This window comes from Canis aureus, chromosome X (genome assembly GCF_053574225.1).
Source record: "Canis aureus isolate CA01 chromosome X, VMU_Caureus_v.1.0, whole genome shotgun sequence".
Lineage (NCBI taxonomy): Eukaryota > Metazoa > Chordata > Mammalia > Carnivora > Canidae > Canis > Canis aureus.
The window spans coordinates 36,305,310-36,329,321 of record NC_135649.1 but is presented as its reverse complement, the minus strand read 5'-3'; the positions used below and the strand labels follow the sequence as shown (position 1 = coordinate 36,329,321).

Below are 24,012 nucleotides of genomic sequence, written 5' to 3'. Positions count from 1 at the left end.
CCACTTCCCTAAGAATTTGTTGTATCTTCAGTATAGATTTTCAGGGTCTCATGTTCCTGAAACATGAGAACAACTCCAGGGAGATCCCTCTCATTGGACCAAGCCTCCCTGCAAGATAGAATGATCTAATCTATAAGAGAGTACCTGTACCCTGAAACCCCAGAATGCCCTGCAGGCACTGCTGGAGGGCAGGGTATGTGGTGATGTTGCTCCTCTTCTCTGCCTCCTGCCTGGTCAGAGAAATGCCATCACCCTCATATCTAATAGCTGCACTAACCACACCTGGACACATTTCCTGGTATTTTGCTGGAAGTTGGCAGCTATATCAATAAGTTCAGCTGAAGTATCTTCTCTCATTATGAACATATCCTGAAATGGGGGCTGCCCCACTGACTGGAGTTGTTCTTGCTGTGCTTTTGCCTTCCGTTGTGTTAGGGGTCAGATGGCTCCAGGCATTTTGTCTGTTTCACTGTAGATCACAACATCCCCCTCTTCACTTTCATCATTTTCCCAGGGATTCCACCTCTTAACAGCCCAATCAGGGTTTGCCACGAGCACTTGGATCTTAATCTGAGGCATCTTGTGCCCTCCTAGCTTTGCAAAATAGCACACCCAGGGTCTCTAACTGATTGTCCTATTTTCCCACCTTGTCTGTCAGCCCTGAAGCTAGCAGACTAGTGGACACTCATGACCTTTTCAAACTTCAGCTCTTAGAACTTTCTAAGTCAGCCTATTTGGGCATTGGTGGCCAGCTGACCTGCCAACTTTAGAGGCGAGCTCACCAAAACCACCTTGTGCTTCCTTTCTCTGTGCAGTTCTTCCAACAAGCACCTTAGACTGATGGGCATTTGGGGGTATCCTCATACTTATGTGTTAACATACAAGTATTTGACATAGGGGCCTTCTTTTTCCACTGACAAGTCAATGGCTAACTGAGGATTTCCCTCCACAATACTGCTTTTCAAGGCCTAGTTCTTTGGTCTCCTGGCTGGCTCCCCAACTCTTGGTTCACAAGCTCCTTGGAGGCTTCCCAGGTGTAATATGAAATAAATCCTTATACTCAGAGGGTAGGGAGAGACAGAAGAAAGAGAAAGGCAGCTCCAGGTTGGTAGGTGGCAGTTTTAATAAGCAAGGGGAACTTACATATGAGGCTTGTCCTGGGTGGCAGCAAGATGAGTAGATCTCCACACCTTCTTGACACATCTTAAAAGTTTACATAGAGGCCTTAATTAGGCTCAGTCATGTATACCATCCAGATGTTTCAATACCACATCCCTATCTCAAGGCTATGTTCTTGGAGCAGCCTCTGGGAAGGGAAAGGAAAGTGGAACCTACACTCCAAGGATGCAGGAAGGGATGAGGAGCCTTTGATTGCCTAGGTCCAGCCCATGGGTCAATCAGTGGTCACATCTTCTGGATGACTGTTCCCAAACTATAGGCAAAACTGGAGCAGAAAGCATAACTCATCTCAAAGTACATCTTTCTCAGCATTACCATTTCAAAATGGTATAACGAAATAGATGAAAAAGCCTTTTAAAATTCATGCACCCCTGCCACTACAGTGAATAAGAATGGCCATGTATGGTCCACTGTGAATTTCTATCATGAGCAAGCCCTACTCTGAGGAGATTGGAAAGAGAGACAAGGATTGAACAAACAGCAACTAACATGATATTCATAATGACAAACACATTTTTCAGAAGTGACTATGCTTAAGATGAAAAATATGCTTGAAACAAAATAATCATGATGATGAAGACCATGTTGCCAGTGATGCTGTAACATCAAAGAAAACACAAATACTAATTCAACAGGGGATTTATCCTAAGATTAGTGTTTTAGTACATTCAGGTGGGTATAACAAAATACCACACACTGAGTGGCTTATAAACAATGGAAATTTATTTCTCCCTGTTATGGAGACTGAAAAGCCCAAGATTATGATGTCAGTATTGTTGCATTCTGGTGAAGACCCTCTCTCAGGTTGCAGACTGCCTACTTCTCTCCATGACCTCACATGATGGAAGGGGTGAGTGAGTTCTCTGGAGCCTCTTTTATAAGGGCATTAATCACATTCATGAGAGCTTTGCCCTCCCAAGCACATTACAAAGGCCCTCCTCTCAATATCATATCAAGCATTAGGATTTCAATATTAATTTTGTAGGGAACACAACACTCAGATTATAGGGGAGGAAAGATAGATTTTCCTCTACCCTTCTAGGTTCTTGGCTAAGACCCCCTCCCTGTAATAAAAACAGATTAATGGAAGAAAAACAAATGGAAGGTTAATAACATGTATACCTCCTGTATATAGGAATACTGAGCAACTCCAAAAATGGCCAATCATCACCTTAAATATCAATAGCTAAAGACAAGATACTGTGAAGAGTCCAGTTCCAAGAGGTTATCAAGAAAAGTACAGTAAACTAGTATAGTAAGGCTGTTATGCAGATTTAAGTAAGCACCTTCCTCATTGCCAAGAGTTTCTAGAGATTCAATCATCCTCCTCTTCCTGGTACAGAGAAGACACCCTTAAAAATGGAGATTCCCCTTATACACACAAATGTCTCTTTAAAGAGGGTTAACTTTTCATTCAATTTTCAGAAAGGGGCAGCCCTGGGGGCGCAGCGGTTTGGCGCCGCCTGCAGCCTAGGGTGTGATCCTGGAGACCGGGGATCGAGTCCCACCCACATCGAGCTCCCTGCGTGGAGCCTGCTTCTCCCTCTGTCTGTGTCTCTGCCCCTCTCTCTCTGTGTCTATGAATAAAAAAATAAAATCTTTAAAAAAAAATTTTTTTCAGAAAGGTTCCTTTGTCTGCTCTTTCTTCAAAATTACCAGCCCCAGGGCTTCAAGTATCTTCTGGTGACTCCAGGACTGCTGAGGTTTGGGGGGCGGAGTGGGCGGGGGGTGTCATCGGATGTGACCTTCTCCTGCCTGGACTATCTCAAGTTCTTAGAAATTTCAACACATCCCTGAGGGATCAGGTGATTCCTGTTGCTATCAGAGTAAACAATTTAGTAATAGAATCCTTCTATGAACCCCAGCCAACCCAGAACTACATGACTGAACAATGAGGTCAATGGGAACAGAGGAGCCAATAATGCTGGTTGTACAATGAGCACACTTGGAAAGGCTCCACATCCTGGAAACTGAAAGCCCAGCAGGGAACAGGAAAACAAAGAATCTGTTGAAGATCTGACAACAGAAGTCACCTTCTGAGCCACGTGACAGCATGTAAGTGAGTCTGGCAGATTCTTCTATGGATGCAGAGAAGGAGGGTGGCTGAGTTACCCTAGACTGGGAGACAGAACCAGCAAACTCAGATACTCACAGTTGGTGTAGCAGGCAAGACACTCAAACTGCTGGATGCAATTCACCCTGTATGCTATGGCTGAGGTCCCGTGACATCTGATGGACAGCCAGTAGGTAGAAGGGCACAAGAGTAAACAGTGCTTATATTACAAAGGCTTTGCTGGAAAGTCACATTGGAGAGAGACATACATATATTTGGATCTGATCTGACAGCTTTAGGGAACTAAGGTTGACTTTATGGAGCCAATAAAACTTTTGGAAGTATCAGCCTAATACGTTCTCACAGGATTCCCAGCAGCTTCACCAGCCATGTAAAATGAATAGAAATGACTTGATGTAAACTTTAGAGAACACTCCACAAAAGCTTATGTATAGATAACCTTCCTGCCTATTGTTCTGTGAGCCCTTCAAAAAGATCACTGGAGACATCCATAGTGAAACCAGGGAAATCCATCACATTGCCACTGCCTGACCTGTGCCATCTGAACATGCTTCCAGCTCAACATCTAGAAATCTCAATGGCAGCACTCAGGACTCAGACTCTGGATTTCTAATTTGCTTCAACCAGTAACCTACATTTTCCCTGTTTCCATAAAAATGCTGCTTATGAATTACCTGATTGCTTGCTCAATATGGGCCTAGCTTTGAGAGCCCATGAGCTTCACTACCTCCTGAAATGAGTTTAACTAAACTGACCTTTTGTCAGATTAAGAGACTAGCTCCAGGGGCACCTGGGTGGCTCAGATGGTTAAGTGCCTGCCTTTGACTCAGGTCATGATCTTGGGGTCCTGGAATTGAGCCTGCATGGGGTTCCCTGCTCAGCAGGGAATCTTCTTCTCCCTCTTCCTTTGCATTACTCTCTCCCTTTCTTTCTGCCTCTCCCCTGACTCCCGTTCCTGTTCTCTCTTTCTCAAATAAATAAATAAATAAATAAAATATTTTTGAAAAGAGAAAGAGTGAAGTAGTTTTTAAAAAGGGAAGACTCCACCTGCTCAACTTTTAATGTATGAGACTTCAGGGATGCTTCAGAGGAGGGAGCTAAAGGGGCTAAGGGTGGGCTGCCCCAAGATGGGCCATTTTATCATGTGGATTGTTTTGAGCTGAAGGCAATCTGAGATCCTTTGGGCTCAAGAGAAACTTTGGCCCTTCCTTTACCTGCATAGAAAAATCTAAATTGGCTGGCCTTTCCAAATAAGCGTTATTTCCAGAAATAAATATATTTGTGTAATCCATCTACATGGCAGGGCAAACATTTGTTTACCAAACATTTACTCTTCATCTTCCTATGAATTGCATTCCTTCCCTTTGAAGCCCCAAGCCCCTACCCCTTTCCCCTTAGTTCAGAATGACATACATGTCTCATTATGCTTGATAGTCTTTGGAATTTCTATGCATGAGTGGATTTTCTCTTCCAAAAAAAATAATCAGTCCCAAATTACCCTTATGACAAAGAGACATATTTCTGGGTGGCAATTTTGCTCCCCTTCAAGACCATAGCAGTTAGTTTGATTTTATTAGCCAAAGAAGCTAAAACCTGTGGCGCCTGGGTGGCTCAGTGGTTGAGCATCTGCCTTTGGCTCAGGTCATGACCTGGGGGTTCTGGGATCAAGTTCCACATCAGGTTCCCCACAGGGAGTCTGCTCTTCGCCTTGCCTATGTCTCTGCCTCTTTCTCTATGTCTCTCATGAATAAATAAATAGTTTTTTTAAAAAAAAGAGAGAAGCTAACACCTTACCTAAATGTTTAATTCATAAATTAACTACATGCTTTTTAAAACGACTTTGTTCATTTATTTAGAGAGAAAGCCTACAAGTAAGGGGAGGGACAGAGGGAGAGGAGAGAAAGACTCTCAAACAGACTCTGTGATGAACACAGAGCCCAGCGCAGGGCTGGATCTCATGACCCTGAGATCATGACCTGAGCCCAAAACCAAAAGCCAGAGGCTTAACCCACTGAGCCACCCAGGTGCCCCTAACTGTATGCTTTTTTATGCAAAAACAAGTTTACCTCCCAAATTGGAGTATTCTCTCCCTGAGGATAATCTAATGGAGGCAGTCAACACAATGGGTCAAAGGGTAAAAACAAAAAGTCAGAGGAGACATTCAGCTCCACAACCTACCAGAACATTTGTGTGCAGAACTGGTAATAACTTACATGAAATCTGCTCCTGAATGTTAATAAATTTTGATACCTCTACCATATGCTTTTAGGGAGAATTTTATAGGCCTTGAAGTGTCAAGGGTATGTGTTCTCAATAAAGCATTTAATGTGGAGCTACTCCAGTGTTTGGTCTCCAGACCCCTTCATTTCATGCCTGTGCTTTAATGCTCACTTTTTTCCTCTTTCTAATCTGTAGCAATTTTTTTAGCTTTATGAATTTTTTTTAACAATAGATACTGAAGCAGAGTAGAATATGCCACCTCAAAATGTGTCACTTTGGCATGTGGACGATTGTGAGCTGAAGGCAACCAAGACCAGCAGACTCCAGAGGAACTTCATTGCCTGAAAGAATTTAGGTAGGGCCTCTACCAGAAAAAGCTATTGCTAGAGATAACTTTTTCTTTTTTTTTTTTTCTAAATATTTTATTTATTTATTCATGAGAAACAGAGAGAGAGAGAGAGGCAGAGACACAGGCAGAGGAAGAAGCAGGCTCCATGCAGGGAGCCTGATGTGGGACTCGATCCCAGGTCTCCAGGATCAGGCCCTGGACTGAAGGCGGTGCTAAACTGCTGAGCCATCCAGGCTGCCCAACTTTTTTTTTTTTTTTTATCAGAAAGATTTACCTGCAAGGCAAGGCAAACATCAGATTACCAAACATCTGCTTTTCTCATCTTCTTGTGAATTGCCCTCTTCCCCTTTGAAGGCCCAGGCCCAAATCACATTCCTTAGCTTAAAATGGCATTATAAGCCACCACTGCTCAATTTATCCTTGGGTCTCACATTTTTATGGAGCCCCTGTATGTACAAACTTTGTTTTTGTCCTATTGTTCTATCTTATGTCAATTTGACTGTTAGATTAGCCAAAGAACCTAGAGGGGAAGAAGGGGGGAAATATTCCACCTCTACAATGCAATCACTATTGCAGAAATCAATACACAATAAGATTTTGTTTGAATTATTGTTTAACAGTTTTGTAGAGGTATAGTCTGCATGCTGGGACTAGTAATAAGAGTGGGGATTCACTGCAAACAAACATGAGAAAAGTTTTGGGAGTGATGGAAATATTCTAAAACTGAATTGTGGTGATGATAGCACAACTCAGCCAATCTACTAAAAATTATTGAATTATATCCTTACAATAAGTACTTGTATTATTTTGAATGAAGGCTCGGTGAACAATGCATTTAAGCAGGTGATGAAAACAAAGACACCACAGAGAGTTTGGCAGCCTCTGGGCAAACTACAACCCACATTGCCACAGATGCTTCATGATAGATTGGATCTCTTATCTAGGTGGAAACAGGATTTAGGCAATTCTATTGTTTTTTCCCAGAACACTTTGAGTTTGTCACTTTACTGTTGCTGGGCTATAGCCAATAGGACTTTTGAAATAAATTATATCACCCAACTGCTTCCTAGTGCTGATGCCCCAATTCAGAAATGACAGTTCAGAATATGGCCTCTAAAACAATTGGAGTAGGAGCCATGTGCCTTGAAAGGATCTCTACTAAAAGCAGCTGAGAAGCAACACTTGTGTATCTATGCAACTTCTCAGTCCCTCTTTCTAGTTTTCCATACTGATACCACAGGCTAGAAGGTGTCTCCAAGAGATATTGCCTCAAGAGAAAGACACTGAGTCCTTTCTTTTGTTGTAGAAAGCACTTTTTGGTTCATTTTGGGAAATTTTTGGCTCATTACCCTGCCACAAGACAATCAATAGCTCTTCTACCTCCAAAGGTACACCATTTCCCCTTAAGCAATTACAGAAGGATACAAAATAACATATTATTTACACATTGCTTACCAGTTCAAGTAACTAGGGTTATACAAAAGTCTTTCCTTTGGGAAAGAAGAGGCAACAGTTAAGAGAAGGCTGATAGCTCAGTGAAACAAGTAACAAAAGAAATAGTAGACCAGAGAGAGGTTTAGCAGAGCGAACCAGAAACAGACAACCAAAAAGGGCCCTAGTAAGATGGAAGTCTGTGTGCTTGTACTAGGCTGCACCCACTCAGGAGCTACTAGTCTGTGACTCAACATGGAACAGAAGTGAAAGCTTTCCCCAAGCCACACACAGATCTATCTGCAAAGGGTGTAAGATTTACTGTCTCAAGGAACTTAAGTAACAGTTATAATAAATCACTGGCACAACACTAAGCTACACTAACCCATAGGTAACTCCTAGGAAGACGGACTTAAAAATAAAGACAAAGGGAAAAAATAAAATTGTGTCATCAGAGGCTGCACACTGTGGAGGAAATAGATTTCTCAGAATTCATCTAGATAAGTCATTAAGAAACAAAAAACTAAACCCTAATGGATAATAAGAATGCCAAGTTACTAATATATTATCATGTATTATCTAAAATATCCAGTTATCCATAGAAAAATAGAAGACATGCAGAGACAAGATAGTGTGTTCATGACAAAAACTAGGCAATAGAATTTGATTCTGATGGGGCCCAGTTATTAAATTCAGCAGAAAAAGACTTTAAAGCTGTTGTTCTTAAACTGTACCTAAAAATTAAAGTGTGGGAATAAGGTGAGAATATTGATAAAGACAGAAATTATAAATAATAACCAAGTAGAAATTCTATAGCTGTGAAATAAACCTTGGCTAAGGGCAGTTTGGCAGGCTCTTAAAAGATTAAACAGGGGCACCTGGGTGGCTCAGTCGGTTAAGTGTCTGACTCTTGATTTCAGCTCAGATCATGATCTCAGGGTCATGGGATCCAGTCCTGTGTGGGGCTCTGTGCTCAGTGTGGAGTTTGCTTGGGATTCTCTCTCTCCCTCTGTCTCTGCCTCCCCCACTGTTTGCTCTCTGTCTCTCTCTGTCTCTCTCTCTCTCTCTCTCTCAAATAAATAAATAGATCTTAAAACAAAAAATTAGTTACCACATGACCCAGCAATTCCATCCACAGATATATACTCAAGAGAATTGAGAACATATGTCTACACAAAAATGTGTATATAACAACATTATTCATAATAGCCAAAAAGTAGAAACAATCCAGATGTCCATCAACTGATGAATGGATAAATTGTTAGATCCATAAAATGTAATATTATTTGGCAATTAAAAGAAATGAAGTACTCATAGACACTACCACACGAATGAAACTTGAAAACATTACACACAGTGAAAGAAGCCAGATGCTTTCACTTGACATATTTCATAAATGTGATTATTTCATATGATCTTTCCAGAATTGGCAAACCCATTGACTGAAAGTGGATTAATGGTTGCCTAGGGATGAATGTGGCAACATGAATTAACTGTAGATGAGCAGGAGGGATCTTATTGGGACAAATAAAATATTCTAAAATTAAATTGTATATTTAAAATAGGTGTAGTGGATGCCTGAGTGGCTCAGTGGTTGAGTGCCTGCCTTTGGCTCAAGGCATGATCCCAGCTTCCTGGGATCAAGTGCCATATCAGGCTCCTCGTATGAAGCCTGCTTCTCCTCCCTCTGCCTGTGTCTCTGCCTCTCTCTGTGTCTCTCATGAATAAACAGTAAAATCTTTAAAATAAAATAAAATAGGTGTAGTGAATTTTATGGTATGTAATGAAAATTCAAGAAAGCTGTTAAAATATATATTTCTTTATATAACATATACACACACACATATACATACATGTGTGTGTTTGTGTGTGTGTATGTATATGACATGTGTTATTATGAGACTATAAGAGTGAGTGTTTCAGCCATGTCAGAGAAGTCAGAGACAAAGAAATGATATAATTAGCTTTGGATATTATTACCAAATTTTATTTGATTTCTCAATTTTTGATTAACAGTGTTTCATAAAATGAAATCATATACCTAGAACAATTTGAATAACAAAGGTATGTCTTTTCTTGAAGTTTAGAAAGTCTACACTTGCAAAACCAGGTCCCAGGACTATAAAATCTTGCCCTGGGAATTTTCTTTGAGGTTAGAGGGAAATCTCATTGCCAACTTCCTAAATTTCTTCCACAATAATTTATCTCTTCTCATTTTCTATCTCTTCTATAAGTAATTTTGTTCTCAAATTTCTAACTTAATTTTACTTTTTTAAAAAAGATTTTATTTATTTATTCATGAGAGACACAGCGGGGGGGTAGGGACAGAGACACAGTCAGAGGGAGAAGCAGGCTTCATGCAGAGAGCCCGACATGGGACTTGATCTTCGGTCTCCAGGATCAGGCCCTGGGCTAAAGGCGACGCTGAACTGCTGAGCCATCTGGGCCGCCCTTGTTTTACTTTTAAATATGTTTGCATAAATGTGGTAAAGTATTTTCTATGTCTTTTCATTTTTACCTATGATTATTCCCCCATTCTTAGTCCTAATTAAGTGTATTAATGTTTTATAAATAAATTTCTTGATTATTTTAGACAGCTTGCAACTCTCATATTTGACAAATTATATTTCTTTGATATATTGATAATATTTCACCTGCAATTTTTCTGTATTTAAATGAATTGGTTTAATCTCCTAGCAGTTACTTTAATTTTATAAAAACATTTGAGACTATTTCCTTACCAACACAAATGTAAGAATATTTATTCCCTTCCCACATGTAACATGAGACATAGATTATACTTTAAGGCCTTGTTTATATTGTCTAACTAGTTTTCATTAATAATCACAGAGGATTTTTTATCCATATTATTTATTTATTTTGTACATTATTTAGATTCTACATTAAGATGTTTTGACATTTAAATTAATTTCATACATCGATATACATTACCCATTAACTTTAAAGCTTACTGGTTTTGGTGATCAGTGCCATTGTTCTAACAACTTCCTTAAGCTATTGATATAATTCCATTTTCAGTTTTCTAAAAATTTTTAAACAATATTTTTCCAGGAAGAGTATACTTCCTGAGTTTTTGCAAATCTAAAAATATCCTTTTGTTACTCCTGCACATAAATGATAGCTTAGTTGTATATGGAAGTCTTTTTTTTTTTTTTTAAGATTCATTTATTTATTCGAAGGAGAGAGAGAGAGCACTAGTGGGAGGGGCAAAGGAGAGGAAGAGAGTATCCCAAGCAGACTCCTCACTGAGTGCAGTGCCCACCACACAGCTAAATCTCATGAACCGGAGATCAAGACCAGAGCCAAAATCAAGAGTTGTATGCTTAATCGACTATGCCACCCAGGTGCTAGGATGTAGAACTCTTGAGTCAAAATTATTTCCCCTTCAAATCTATGTTCTGCTATCCAAATTTCTTCAGACTTTTCAGAATTGTGATACTATTTTGATATTTTCTTTTATTAGCAGTGTTATTTTCTAACTTTTTGAGCTCTTGTAGAATTTTACTCTCTTATTAAAATTCAATATTGTATATATGCAGATCTACTTTTGTTAACTTTACCTAGTACTTGGTAGGCTTTAAAGTCTGAAAACCCTTTGTATAGATAAGAGAAAAATTTTCTACTATTTTTTATGGTTTCTTTTGGGCCATGTACTTTGTTTTATGCTTTTAGGGAACCTATGATATACATGTAGATGGCTCATATTATCTTTTATATCTCACCCTTTTATTCATAATATTCATTTATATATCCCTTTTTTTTTGCTAAGTGTTGGAATTATTCCTTAAACTGGACTTTGACTTATTGATTGCATGTTCTGAAATACCCAACATGTTATTAACTGAGTGTATACATTTTTAAATATTTATTTATTTAAGTAATCATTACACCTCAATTGAGGCTCAAACTCACAACCCCGAGATCAAGAGTCACATGCTCTTCCAACTGAGCCAGTCATGTGCCCTTAAGCATACTTTTAATTTGCATTTTTTTAAAGATTTTATTTATTTATTCATGAGAGACAGAGAGAGAGAGAGAGAGGCAGAGACACTGGCAGAGGGAGAAGCAGGCTCCACACAGGGAGCCCCATGTGGGACTTGATCCCAGGACTCCAGGATCACACCCTGGACCAAAGGCAGGCACTAAACCTGTATGTCTCTGGCTGTATAAGTGTATATAGCACCTTACAAAATCTGCCCTGTCATATATAATGGCCATGGCACTGTTTTGTTTTGGTTTTTTTTTTCTATTTTACTGTCAAGCTTGTTCTCATTAGGAATCCTTAAGGATCCCACTTTAGTTATTATGCATTTTCCTTGTTGCATATCGAGCCAAAGTCTGAAATGCCTCTCTTTTCTATATTCCCCTCCATCTCACTCACTGTGTATAAAATGAATGAGATAAAAATTTCAAAACACCAAGAAACAGATCGCTGTCAAAGAGTGTTTATACAGCTCCCTTTATTTTTTACCTAATATAATATTAATGGTCAAATATAACTTTCAATGATTTTCAGATCTCTGTTGTGATGTCTTTTTTTTTTCCCAGAAGTCATAGTAGTTTTATATCTCTTCCAAATTAAAGAGACAGACAAAGAAAAAGCCAAGCCCAAAGTCAAACTTCATTGACTTATGCTGTTAACGTCTTTGGAAGGGAAAAGTGTCCTGATCTTGACTTTTATACCTTTCCTGAGGCAATATTAATTGACAATAATGAAATTCAATTTTTACATTTTCCATTTCATCTCCCTTCAAGGCATTAAAAGATTTTTCCTATCCTATAATACAAACATTAAAAAGTTGTATGTGTATATGGTTTCTAAACAATTTGACAATTGAAAATTCAATAGGAAGAGACAGACTTCTTCATGGTGATAACTACTTTACTACCCAAGCAGAAGGAAGAAAGCTTTTCTTCTTGCCCAGCAACAGCCCAGCCAATGAGAGACAATCACACCTCGGTCAATTAAAAGCCACTATACTTCAAATTCCCAGTTTACTTCAGTGGACTTTCTGTCTATAACAGCCCTTCCCAATGCCCTCCTTTCCTTTATAAAAGAATATTCCTCTTCTTTGTTCTCCATTCTTGCCTATGGGTTTGCACTAGTTTGCTTGTCCCAGATCACAATTCTTTGCTATTCCCAAATAAACCTATCTTTTGCTGGTAAAATAACTGACAGTTTTATTTTTAAGGTTAACATTACTTGTTGATCAGAAGTGGGATCCAGAGAAGACCCCTAACAACTCTGAGCTGGTGGGCAAACAGGTGACAATACTCACAGAGCCAGTTAAGCTCACTGCTTTCTTGTTGACCCTATGGTTTGAGGGTAAAGTTTTCTCTTAGATTTTGGGCTGCATACTTTGTGTTTGAGCTACCCAGGCTTCATTTGGGACCTGTTCTAAAGTCTTATTTGTTTTTTGTTTTATCTCAGAGAATATTCATGTGGCCTTCAATTTGACTCCTTTTTGGAATCAGACTGTTCCTGATGGAACTATGCTGGCTTTTGGTCTGACGCCTTTTCAGAATCAAACCGTTCCTGTTGGAAGTGTGCCACTTGGAAATATGTAGGCCTTTGGTCTGACTCCCTTTTGGGATCAGACCGTTCCAGTTGGAACTGTGCCTGGTGGAACTGGGCTAGCCTTTAGTTAGACTCCTGTTTGGGATCAGATTCTTCCTACTGGCAATGTGCTACCCTTAGGTCTGATGCCTTTTCAGAACTGGAATATTCTGTTGGAACTGCACGGGCTTTGGTCTGATTCCTTTGGAACCAGATTATTTTCATAATTCCTGAACTGTGCTGTTTAGGAATTTTCTAGTTATTCTAGAGAAAAACTCCTAAGAAATGGGATCCAAATCATCAAAATGCTTTGAAGGTTCCCTTCCCAACTGGAACTCTGGAAGGTTTTATGTTTAGAACTGTGGTCTCTTGGGGCACCTTGGTGGCTCAGTAGGTTAAGCGTCTAACTCATGATTTCAGCTCAGGTCATGATCTCTGGGATATGGGCTCAAGCCCTGCATAGAGCTCCACACTGGACATGAAGCCTGCTTAGGATTCTTTCTCTCCCTCTGTTTCTACCCCCTCTAAAAAAACAAACAAAAAAAACCCATAATCCTTCCATATGCACAGATTGCCTTGACCAGTAATTTAGAACTTCAATGGTTGTTATGGGGAACTTTTGATCTCTCCAAAATTGTTTTACTCAAACTCAATTTTGAAAGCCATGGCTATTTAAAATAAAAGGGGGGAAAGAGAATAGGAGGTATATTTTAAATACCTTGAGGCTTCCAGATGTTCTCAGGATTCTAAGTTTGTCTCTTTGAAAAATACTATTTCTAAATTAACTGAAGCAAGCAACCAATTGAAAAAAGTCAAAATGGCTTTGGAAGCTTCTTTGTCCTCTCCCCTGTCTTTTTCATCTGCTGATACATGGCACCACCTTGTGCTCAGCAACCTCATCCAGCACGATTTTCCTCTATTTGTTCTACAGAACTTACCTTTTTCTCCAAATCTCTCCTCAACCTCTCCCCTCCTGAACCTATTAAAAATTGCCTCATTAAAATTAAACTTCGTGATAATCTAAATAAACCTCAAGTTTCTTTTTTTTAATATTTTATTTATTTATTCATGATAGTCACACAGAGAGAGACAGAGAGGCAGAAACACAGGCAGAGGGAGAAGCAGGCTCCATGCAGGGAGCCTGACGTGGGATTCGATCCCAGGTCTCCAGGATCGTGCCCCGGGCCAAAGGCAGGCGCCAAACCACTGCGCCACCCAGGGATCCCCTAAACCTCAAGTTTCTTATGTTCCCTGGACTGAGGCCAAATTGTCAACCATAGTTAAAAGGTTTTCTGAAGTGACTGAGGACCTCCATAGATTTGCAGAAGGATAGAGGTTTGTGCAGAACCTCCAAGCAATAAATAACATCATTACCCCTCAGCACCCTGTTGTTCCCAACCCCCATATATTACTAACATCCATTTGCGTTGAAAGCAAATTTTTCACTGTAATTGATCTATGCAGTGCATTTTTAGTATTTTGGTTGAGAATGATAGCCAATCTTTTGTCCTTTCACTTGGGAAGAACAGAAATACACCTGGACAGTAATTCCCCAGGGTTTCACAGAGTCCTTCCTACTTTTCACAAACCTTAGAAGTTGATTTGGATGACACGAAGACTCCTGCACGCTCTACCTTGTTATAATACATAGATGATTTGCTTCTCTGCTCCCCTTTCCAAACCCCTTTACAGGAAGACAGTATCCACCAATTAAAACCTTTGGCCTTGAAGGTACATAAAGTCTCCAAAGGAAAATTACAGTTGCCCCCATCTCAGATTAGATACTTAAGGCATTGGATCTCAAAACAAGAACTGCATTTGTTTTTTTTTTTTTTTTTTTTTAAGATTTTATTTATTTATTCATGACAGACGCACAGAGAGGGAGAGAGAGAGGCAGAGGGAGAAGCAGGCTCCATGCAGGGAGCCCTATGTGGGACTTGATCCTGGGTCTCCAGGATCCGGCCCTGGGCTGAAGGCGGCGCTAAACCGCTGAGCCACCTGGGCTGCCCAAGGACTGCATTTGGATCTAGACAAAACCCCTCACAACTGCTTAATATTGACCGGTTACCTTTCAAATTCCTGTGACAATTTACAGGAAACTCCTCTAATCAATGCAGAGTTTTCATGATTTACTACCGATGGTTCTTATTTAAAGGATAAAAATGGTAAATATCGTGCTGGGCATGGTATTGCGATTCACTGTGGTAGCACCTTTACCATTGGCTACATCAGCCCCAAACCTTCAATTATATGCCCTTACTTGAGCTTGCACCTTAGCCAAAGGTATAATCTCACATTTATAATGATACTTGGTAGGCCTCTGGTGTAGCTCATGACTTTGGAATATTATGGAAACAATGAGATGTCCTTACCTCCAATGAGAATAAAATTAAAAATGGATCCTGTGCCCAAACTTTGTTAGATACCATACTCTTGTCAGCTGCTGTGGCTATTAAGGTTCCTGGGCATGCCAGAGTTGACTCCCTGGAGGCCAAAGTAATTCACCTCGCTATTTCCACCAAATATGCTGCTGTGAAGGAAACTGATAGGTAAATCTTTATCATAGCCCAAGGAATGTTCTTCCAAATGATAAAGTTTGGAAACATTGATGAAAAATATCCAACAATTGGTCCCAGAAAAGGAGAACCAATACTGGAAATCTAATAAACATTGGCTCAATAAAAAAGAGAAATCTGGTTTGGACCAAATAACAATCTATCTGTCTTTTTAGTAATTCTAAAATTTCCACTACTTACACTGTATGTGCATTAAACCATTGGTCTACTGACAAAATGATAACATTACTGGACCAATATTGGTGGGAAAAGATTAATAAGGCAGCAAAAAGTGCCTACCTTGCTTGTCCTGCCTGTCCAAATTGTAATCCAGGGAAACCTGCTCATATAAATGGGTTTCATACAGCTTCCCCCTATCATGAATAAATATGTTTTAGTTATGTTTTTATGCTTTCTCACTGGACTACTTTCTCATCTACAAGAGAGACATTTCTATAGGCCAGTGTGTCTTCTGTTAGAAAAGATTATCCTTACCTGCGGAATTCCTTTCAAACTTCACAGTGATCAAGGAACCCATTTTAGTGGTCAGGTGATTCAACAAGTCTGATGTTTGGCAGGTTTTTACACTTTCATTGTGCATACCATCTTCAATTCTCAGAGTTTGTTGCACTCACTAATAGCATTATTTTTTAAAGATTTTATTTATTTATTCATGAGAGACACAGAGAGAGGCGGAGACACAGGCAGAGGGAGAAGCAGGTACCCTGCAAGGAGCCTGATGCGGGACTCAATTCTGGATCCCGGGATCATGCCCTGAGCCAAAGGCAAACGTACAACAGCTGGGCCAACCATGAGTCCCACTAATAGCACTATTAAGACTCAACTGGAATAATTCGTAGGAACTCGCCAAACACCCTGGCTGAAAGCAAGATTAGCCCTTCTAAACCTCAGATCTACCCCCTTGGGAATTCATAGACTCTAACCCTTTGTGATAGTCACAGGACATCCAAGGCATTTTGCCCCTGCTTCCTTTGACCCATAGTTGGTGGGAGATATACTTCAAAAGCATAAAGGCCTAATTGCTTCTATTAAAAATAACTATCCTTCGGTAGAGTAATTTCTATAAAAAAATGTTCCTCTCCTTTGTTCTCTGGACTTGCCTATGGTTTTGCCATAGCTTGCTTGTCCCATTTGCAATTCTTTGCTATTCCTGAATAAATCCATCTTTTGCTTGTAAAATATTTGGCAGCTTTATTTTCAAAGTTAACATCATAAATAAATAACAATCAAATTTAATATTATAAACATTTTTTATATAATCAAATCCATCATGTAATGGGCCTGGAGCAGTCCTACATGTGGGATTTGCATGCTAACAATCAAGTTCTTCCAAACATTGTAGTTCCACATTTTATGAAGTAATACAGCCTCGTACTTGACAGAGTTTACATAATTTACTTAACTTTATATACAACAGTGAGACTGCATTAAACAGTGTTCTTGGCATAGCTCGCCTGATTTCCCTTGGTTCTACTAAGATGGGCAGCCCTACTGCTGAAGAGCTAAGTACCCTGAGGAGTCTGCGGGGCCAGTAGGGAAGCCTTCAGGTGAGAGCTGCCCTAGAACCTCTCTGTCTACCAATTTCCTCTTATGCACTACTCCCTGATATTTGAGGCAAATTAGTTATTTTTTATTTATCAGTACTCATCTGAATGCAGTTGACTTTTCAAGGTTTATATTTGGCCTATACTCAATACTCAGTCATTTGATATTTTATTAAGCTCATATTTGTTGAACAACTATGACTTGTCAGGCACATATTTTAGAATTAGGGATATAGTATGAATAAAGCAGCCAAAAAATATTTTATACTCATACAGTTTGTATTCCATTGACAAGAGACATATATTTAGCTAAGTATATGATATTAAGTATCAGTACTGTGAAAGAAGTAAAGAGGCATATAGAGTGTTGTGACAAAGGGGTGCAATTTTTCATTTCATTTCACTTCACTTTAATTCCAGTGCAGTTAACATACAGTGTTATATTAGTTTCAGGTGTACAATATAGTGATTCCACAATTCCATACGTCACCTGGTGCTCACGACAAGTGCACTCCAAAGGAGTGCAATTTTAAATAGAGTGAAACTATAAGGTCAGTGAAGGCCTCACTGAGAAAGTTATATGTGAGCAATGACCTGACAGATGGGAGAGAGCAATCCATGAGGATATCCTGGGAAGAGCATTATAAACAAGAAAGAACAAAAGCAAAGGCCCTAAAATAGTACTATGTCTGATGTGTTTTTGCCATAGCAAAAAAGGCATTGTGACAAGTGCACAGTGAGCCATGGGGAAGCTAGTAGGAGATGAAGTTAGAGAAAGACCAGAAGACCCAACCATATACGACCTGAAATGACTTTGATTTTTGGTGTGATCAAGATGAGGAGCCTTTGCAGAGCCATGATATAAGTTTACACACTTGCCTTTTGGGGTATTCCTCAACATAAATCTTCATTAAACAACCAGGATTCATACATTACATAAATGCATTCTTTTTTTTTTTTTTTTTTTTAATTTTTATTTATTTATGATAGTCACAGAGAGAGAGAGAGAGAGAGAGAGGTGCAGAGACACAGGCAGAGGGAGAAGCAGGCTCCATGCACCGGGAGCCTGATGTGGGATTCGATCCCGGGTCTCCAGGATCGCGCCCTGGGCCAAAGGCAGGTGCCAAACCGCTGCGCCACCCAGGGATCCCCATAAATGCATTCTTATCTGCCTGTAATTAATATGTATGATCACAATAATTTTTTATAGTACAAAAATGGTGAAGGGAGATAGTCTTTTATTTTTTTTATTTTTTATTTTTTTTGGAGATAGTCTTTTAAAAGTCATAATCTTATAGAGGGAAACCAAAGTAAGAAAGGGACATCTGAATTTCAAGAATGAAGAGAGAAGCAGAAGTTGAAGATAGGCATGCCACCAGTAGATTAAGATGAAATATAGGACTTAGAAATCAGAGGTTAGTCCTTATTTGAGGAAATAATCACCAATCACCAAATAAAGCTAGAACTAGGATCTTCCTGTGTTGCTAAGGCAAAGGCTGCTCTGCTGTTGATATCTCCACTTACTTGCCTAGGGTCAAAACTGAGTTGCTTACCTCGGCCCATAAGTAGATAACAAAAGTCTTCTTCATGAGATTGAAACACTGAAGCACCTGGGAGGCTCAGTGGTAGAGTGTCTGCCTTCATTCAGCTCAGGGAGTGATCTTGGGTCCTGGGTTTGAGTACTGCATCGGGCTCCCCACAGGGAGCCTGCTTCTCCCTCTGCCTATGTCTCTGCATCTCTCTCTGTGTCTCTTCTGAATAAATAAATAAAACCTTTAAAGAAAAGAGAGATTGAAACGCCAATTATTAAGAGTGCCATTTCCAAATGTTCTATGATATGAGAAAAATAGTTATGAAATGACAAACTAATATACAAACTATTGAATACTATCAGATCCAGAGAAGAATAACCAAAGAACTATTTTAAGAGCTCTCATAGAAGAAAAAAACCTTTGATGATAAATAAAAAGGCAGAAACTATCAAATACATATACCATGAATAAACCAAGAGGCAAACACAGAAACAATAATAATAAGAATTCACACAAGAATCTAGAAATAATAGAGCATTAAGAAGACAACTATAGGGATCTCTGGGTGGCTCAGTGGTTTAGCGCCTGCCTTCTGCCCAGGGCTGATCCTGGAATCCCGGGATTGAATCTGCTTCCTGCATGGAGCCTGCTTCTCCCTCTGCCTGTTTCTCTGCCTGCCTCTCTCTCTCTCTATCTATCTATCTCTCATGAATAAATAAATAAAATATTTAAAAAAGAAGAAGACGACTATAGAATGAATGTGTCTATTTTTTTTACAAGTTTAGGAATAGATTTATAAAATTTATAAAATAAGAATAGGAGAATATGAAGTGAAAATAGACATGTAAAAATAAACAAGTAGAATCTCAGGAATAAAAAATACAATCACTGAAAAAAATAGATCAGGTCAGCAATAGGCTAGACACAGTTCAAGGGACAGTGAGTTAACTAATAAATTTCCCTAATCATAGTGATAAAATATAAACAAATGGGAAATACATTTTGAAAGTCAACAAATAGGCAGTATAGTTTGAGTAGCTCCAAGATACAGCTAAAATTCTTCAGAATGAACAAATCGATAGAATGGGGTAAAGCAATTTTTGAACGCACAATGGAATATTATTCAGCCTTAAAAAGGAAGGAAATTCTGACTTATGCTATTGCATGGATGAAACTTGAGGATAGTATGCTAAGTGAATTAAGCCAGTTTCAAAAAGACAAGTACTATATGACTGCATTTACATGAAGTATTTACAGTAGTCAAAACTATAGAGATAGAAAATAAAACGGTGGTTGCCAGGGGCTGGGGGAAATAAGAAATGAGGAGCTATTTTTTCATGGATATAGAATTTCAGTTTAATAAGAGAAAAGTTCTGGAGATGGATGATGGCTATGGTAGCACAACATTATGAAGTGTGTCTAACACCACTGACTGTAGACTTAAGAATGGTTAAAATGGTAAATTTCATATGTTTATTTCACTGCAATAAAGAATGGGGGAGGATCATAGATCTAAATGTAAAACATAAGACTACAAAATTCATGATATTAATAATAATGAGTCATAAGGCTGAATCTTTTCTAAATCTTGAACAATAAAATTGCTTTTTATAATTTCATGATAAAAAAGACTAAATTATCATTTGGTACATTCTATAGCAAAATATACTACAAAATTATTGACATATGAAGAGTTTGTCAAAATATGCAGCCGAAATTAACAGTAAAAAAAAGTTGATTGGGGTTCAGAATATGCTACCCCAAAATAAGTCACCTTGGCATATTACATTTGTGCTAAAGAAACACTTCTCTGGAAAGCTATTCCTCCATAAAAGTATTCTCTTGTGACTTCTAAGAATTTGAAACTCTTAATGAACTGTTTACTTTAAACTTGTTTTCTCAAAAGAGATAAATATTTTTTTTAATAATTTTGAGAATTTATTAGGAAAGGTCACTTTCAGGGGAAGAACACTTATGACCAGTATCCTTTAATTGCCCCCCAGTTTTTCTGAATAGCCCTATTTACTCACTGGGCCTCTGGCTGGCTTGGTGGGTAGAGCAGGCAACTCTTGATCTCCAGGTTGTGAGTTTGAGCCCCACGTTGGGTGTGAAGATTACTTAAAAATAAAATCTTTAAAAAAGAAAGTACTCATAAAATTAATAAGAAATTCCCAAAATCTATATGAAGAAAACTAAAAAAAAAAAATTATGAAGGATATAAAAGAAGGATTAAAGGATTAATCAAATGGAATCACCTTGTTCTTGCATAACAGTACATAGTCAACATTATAAAATATTGGCTCCCTAATTTAAACTGTAAATTTAATGTAATTTCAACAAAAACGCAGTCTTTTCTGGAGGTAGGTAAGTTAATTATAAATTATATTTGGAGGAATAAATGAAGAAAATCATTTAGGAACACAATGGGAAAAAGGGGCAATAGGAGTCTATAGCCTTACCAAATAGTAAAACTTATAGTGTCTATAGTTAAGAATGTCAAATTGGCATAGGGAAAAAAATGGAATTTAGAAAATTCAGAAATAGACTCAATTGCACATGGCAATTCAGTATATGATAAAGTGACATTCAAGTCAGAGGGGAAAGATGGATTTCTTAATAAGTAGTATTAGGATAGCTCAATTTCCATAAGGAAAACAAAATTGTTTCCATTTGTCACAACAAGCATGTAAGTATATAAGAAAACATAGGAGTGTTTTACTGTCGCTTGGAATTAGGAAAAACTTTCCAATTCTGACTCATTAACCAAAAGCTATATGGTAAACAATAAATAATTTTGATTATTTTTAAATTTACATGAAAAGAAAAACCATAAACAAAATTAAAAGATTAATGTAAAAGTGGAAATAATATATTCAGTTTATATGATGAAGAAAGATTAACTCTCATATCTAAAGAGCTTCTAAATATGGAGGAAAAAACCAAACAACTCTATGGAAAAATGGGCAAAAGATATATGAACAGAAATTTCACAGAAAAAGAAATGAAAATGGTCCTTAACCGTATGAAAAGAATCTCAAATTTGTTCATATAGAAACTCAAATTGTATTTTGATTTTTTACTGTGGAAAATTTCAAACATACTATAAAAGAATTATATAGTGAATCCCATGTATCTATCACTCACCTTCATAAATTATAGAAATATACTAGTGTATTCTGTAGTAAGCCATCCAGATCAAACCACATCTCCAATTCCAAGGGACTGAAACAAACATTTCTCCAGCTGTTAGGAATGTTGATAATTGAAAAGTGTGAGCTGAATCCCTCTCCAGGGATTGCCCTCAGCTTAAGAAAGTAGCCGTGTTAAAAAATTATGCCCCCTTTCTGAAGGCAACCTGCATCCAATGGTGGTCAGTTAGAAGGTATAAAGCCTGACCCTTTGCTTCGAATCAGGACATCACTTATAGGTAACCTCAGCTCTGAAGTTCCCTCTGAGATCTGCTGGGACCCTTGTTCATACACATGATAGTTTAACTTCTACCTTTGTCCAACATGGCACCCATCAAATCAGAGTCTGGGGACACCTGGGTGTTATACTATATGTTGGCAAATCAAACTCCAAAAAAAAAAAAAATATATACAAAAAAAAAAAAAAACACTGCTGAAAGAAATTAAAGAAGGCCTAAATAAAATGGAATGATATACTATATGTATGGTTCAGGAAGACACAATATGATAAAGATGTAATTTTTCTCCAAATTGATCTATAACTTCAATATAATGCCATATGAAATTTCAAAAGACCTTTCTGTGGAATGTCACAAGCTGATTCGAAAATTTATATGGAAATGAAAAGGGCCTAGAATTGCCAAAATCAACTTTGAAAAATAACAAATTTGAAAGCTAGCACAACCTGTTTTCAAGGCTTTATTGTAAAGCTATAGTAAATCAAGACAGTGGTCCTGGCAGGAAAATAAACAAGTAGATCAATGAACAAAATTAAAAGCACAGAAATACACACATATACATATGGACAACTGATTTGTGGCACAGACTCAAAGACAATTAAGTGAAGAAATGACAATCTTTCCAACAAACTGTGCTGGAAAAATTGCATATTCAGATGGAAAAAATTAACCTCAATTCATAATATATACCACATACAAATGTCAAATCATTAACCAAAATGGGCAATCTAAAAATACAAACTTCTAGAAGAAAACATCAGAGAAACCCTTGCAACTTTCACTTAGAAATAGATGTCTCAGGGGATCCCTGGGTGGCACAGCGGTTTAGCGCCTGCCTTTGGCCCAGGGGTGATCCTGGAGACCCGAGATCGAATCCCACATCGGGCTCCCGGTGCATGGAGCCTGCTTCTCCCTCTGCCTATGTCTCTGCCTCTCTCTCTCTCTCTCTCTCTATCATAAATAAATAAATAAATAAATAAATAAATAAATAAATAAACAAATAAAAAAGAAATAGATGTCTCAGAGATGCTTGGGTTTCTCAGTGGTTGGGTGTCTGCCTTTGGCTCAGGGTGTTGGGGTTCCAGGATGGAGTCCCACATTGGGCTTCCTGCATGGAGCCTGATTCTCCCTCTGCCTGTGTCTCTGCCTCTCTCTCTCTCTGTCTCTCATGAATAAATAAATAAAATCTTTAAAAAAGAAATAGATGTCTTAGATATAATACCAAAAATATAACCCATAAGAAACAAATTAATAAATTTGACTGATCAAAATTCAAGCTTATCACTTTGAAAGACTCTTAATAGGAGGAAAGAATCAGCTACAGATTGGGAAAATATATTTTCAAATCACATATCTGATAAAGGAATTGCTTTCAGAATATATAAAGAATGTTCAAACCTCAATAATGCAAAAACAACCTAATTTTTCAAAAGACAAAAGGTTTGAAAAGACCCTTAACCAAATAAGATACATATTGTTCACAGATGACATGATTGTCTATGTAGAAAATACAAGAGTTGACAAAAATAAATTTGGAACTAATAAAATTATGGGAGAGGTGCAGGATACAAGGTTAATAGACAGATATCAATTCCTTTTCTATATATCTGCTACCAACAAGCAGAATTTGAAATTTAAAAAGTGATACCATTTACATTATTATTCCCAAATGAAATAATTATGCAAGAAAACATGTACAAGATCTATATGAGGAAAACTACAAAACTCTGATGAAAGAATTCAAAGAAAAACTAAATATATGGATAATCCATGTTTATGGATAGGAAGACACAACATTGTCAAGATGTCAGTTCGTTCTAACTAGATCTATATATATTCAATGTAATCTTAATAAAAATTCCAGGGCAGCCCGAGTGGCTCAGCGGTTTAGCGCCGCCATCAGCCTGGGGCCTGATCCTGGGGACCGAGGATCAAGTCCCATGTCGGGTTCCGTGCATTGAGCCTGCTTCTCCCTCTGCCTGTGTCTCTGCCTCTCTCTCTGTCTCTCTGTCTCTCTCTCTCTCTTATGAATAAATAAATAAAATCTTTTTTAAAAATTAAAAAATAAAAATAAAAATTCCAGGGACACCTGGGTGGCTCAG

The 24,012-nt window shown here is 38.2% G+C and overlaps 1 long non-coding RNA gene across 1 annotated transcript; it reads right to left on the bottom strand.

The window, feature by feature from the left end:
• Nucleotides 1–1,101: 1,101 nt before the first annotated feature.
• Nucleotides 1,102–20,618, bottom strand: LOC144308721 (uncharacterized). Its single transcript, XR_013375065.1, has 3 exons — nucleotides 20,514–20,618; nucleotides 18,505–18,724; nucleotides 1,102–1,203 (listed from the first exon to the last, which is right to left on the bottom strand). It is a non-coding gene; the product is annotated as an uncharacterized LOC144308721 (long non-coding RNA).
• Nucleotides 20,619–24,012: the final 3,394 nt, after the last annotated feature.